We start from the raw sequence: 2,846 nt of genomic DNA, 5'->3' as shown, positions 1-2,846 counted from the left end.
CGTTTCCCTGGCAAGTGCAAGGGCCTGAGTTCAATCCCCGGTTCCACAAAAAAAAAAAAAAAAAAGATTTTCAACAGAAAATCTGAAGAGGAGAGTATTGTGCTATATTGCATTGCCTCAGAACTTTCCATGATCATTTGTAGTACAATTTATGTGTCACCATATTTTTTCCTTTTGTTATTTTATGTTCTGCTACTGACCATAACTACATACAAATTTCCTATCTGTTTTTTCTTTAAGTTTATTTAAAGTAACAGGAACTAGGAGTATATAAATGATTGCTAAGTGATACTTATATCTGTAGGGTTGAAGTACCAATTCTCAGTGATGCACAGCAACCTCTGGGAAATAATAAATGCTGTGGCCCACATGGATTCTCTGTCCTCAGCAGACTGGTCTGGGATAAGCAACAAAGTGGATAATTATAGACTTTTTTAAAAGTTGACAATCAGATCTCTTTTTTTATTCTTTAAAGAATACAAAATCGTGATAGAAAAAAAGCATTAGAAATGATACAAAATCATTTCACTAAACAAAGTAATAGAAATTCAACAAAATGTTTTCACTAAACAAAGTAATAGAAATTCAACAACCGTTGCTGTGTTGCATGATGTAATCTTCAAACTAGTTGTTCCGGTTATGAGATTTAAATGTGCAAGATTGGTTTAAAGAAAAAAGCAAGGGAGCTTCTGAAGGGTTTGTAGAATGGATCTACTGGCAAACTAAGGGATCATGAGGCTCAGCTCTTGCCAGGCTAACCTGAGACATTTCTGATACAAGCAAGAGTGGTGCAAACCCAGCTTGCTTCCAGGCCAAAGCTTCAGTAAAGGACAGTGGCTCAATGAGGCAGACCCTGTTGATAGTGCCTCAGAACTTAGAGGTCTCAGAGCCACCAAAGGCTTCAAAGGCACCAGAGATTTCACAGACTGCAAAAGTCTCAAAACCCTTAGGGGTCTTGAAGACCATGAAGGTCTCAAAGGCCCCAAAGGCTCAGGTGGCACCTGCCTTCCAGTCCTCACCTACCAAACAGCTGACTGACACTCAGGTTCTTACAGCTGAAAACAAGAGTCCAGCAGCTGACAGCAAGACACAGAATACTGACTTGTTTGCCATGGCAATGCCTGCTACTGAGACCAAAAAGGTCAGCTGTGTAGCTGATATGAAGGTCAATACAAATGCTTCAGAGATTGAGACTACTGCTTCTCAGGCTCAGGCACATGAACCTGAGTGTGAGGGAAGAGCTGCTCAGGCTCAGGAGGATGAAAATACTTGGCCCAAGGTGAAGGTCAAGAAAGCCTTAAAGGCGAAGCATCTGGAAGGGGAGGAGGATGGCAACAGTGATCAGAGTCACTGAACCACAGGTGGCAAAGGGTCTCAAAGGCCCTAATGGCCTCAATGGAGCTTAGGGCCCATAGCTTTTCTGGGCATGCAGGGCTTCAAGGACTCTCTTGGTGGCTTGGGCACAGAAAGCTTTGCTTTCCCTGAGGCCTAAAACTTGTAGGGGCAAGGCTCACTGTACAGCTGCCTAGCTCGTCATGGTGAAGCTGAAACATCACCACCTCCAGATGTGACCCTTTTGAAAGGAAGGGCAAGTGATTTGACGAAGTATTTTCTGGCTAAAGACAAAGATTCTCATCAAATGTTCAGACATGCTAAAGGACATCATCAAAGAATACACTGATGCATACCCTGAAATCACTGAATGAGCAGGCTGTTCCTTGGAGAAGGTATTTAGAATTCTTTTGAAGGAAATTGATAAGAATGATCACTTATACATTCTTCTCAGCAAATAAGAGCCCACCAATGCAGGCATACTGGGAACGGCCAAGGACTCACCCAAGCTGGGTCTCCTTATGGTACTTCTTAGCATCAGCTTCATGAACGGGAATCAGTCCAGTGAGGCTGTCATCCGGGAGGTGCTGTGCAAGTGGGGGCTGTGCCTTGGAACACATCACTCACTGTTTGGGGGTGTGAAGAAGCTCATTACTGATGAGTCTGTGAAACAGAAGTACCTGGACTATGCCAGAGTCCCCAACAGCAATGCCCCTAAATATGAGTTCTTCTGGGGCTTGTTTTCACTATGAGACCAGCATGATGAAAGCTCTCAAGCTTGCCTGCAAGGAACAAAAGAAGGATCCCAAGGAATGGGCAGCTCAGTACCGAGGCAATGGAGGCAGGCTTGATGGCTACAGCTGAGGCTGCAGCTGCGGCCAAGGCGAGAGCCGAGATCAGAGCATGACTAGGCATTGGGCTTGGCTCTGAGAATGCTGCTGGGCCCTGCAATTGGGATGAAGCTGACATTGGACCCTGAGTGAAAGCCGAGATCCAAGCAGGAGCTGAAGATAAAGCTAAAGTCTAAGAGAGTGGTACCGCTAGTGCTAGCGCCAATACTGGTACCAGTACCAGTTGCTGGTGCTAGTGCCAGTGGTGGCTTCAGTGCCAGTACCAGCCTGACTGCCATGCTAACATTTGGACTTTTCGCTGGCTGTGGTGGAGCTGGTGCCAGCATGGGCAGCTCCAGTTCCTGTGTTTGCTCCTATAAATGAGATTTCAGGTATCTGCCGTGGTTTCAGCAGAGGTAGTTGGAGTTCATGGGGATGGGATGAAAAGCTGAAATCCAGAATTAGAAAATGATAAGGAGGATATACAAAGACAAATGCTTTTGGTATTTATTTCTTCCTGTTTGGTGGCTATCAATTGACTTTTTGATTCTTTTCTTAAATTTGCATTTGCAAATATCTTTAATTCTAAGTCTTTCTCTTCAAACTAGGGAGCACCCTCAGAAACTTACTCAAAACAGCACTCTAGGCAGCCACTGTCAATCAAGTGAAGTAGACACTGCATTA

At 44.3% G+C, this 2,846-nt stretch overlaps 1 pseudogene; it reads left to right on the top strand.

The window, feature by feature from the left end:
* Positions 1 to 2,546, top strand: part of LOC101578713 — a 29,271-nt pseudogene extending 26,725 nt beyond the window's left edge.
* Positions 2,547 to 2,846: the final 300 nt, after the last annotated feature.

Source organism: Octodon degus, unplaced genomic scaffold (assembly GCF_000260255.1).
Source record: "Octodon degus isolate 3935 unplaced genomic scaffold, OctDeg1.0 scaffold00012, whole genome shotgun sequence".
NCBI lineage: Eukaryota > Metazoa > Chordata > Mammalia > Rodentia > Octodontidae > Octodon > Octodon degus.
Note: the sequence above shows the minus strand (reverse complement) of the source record. Positions and strands in the feature narration are given on the sequence as shown.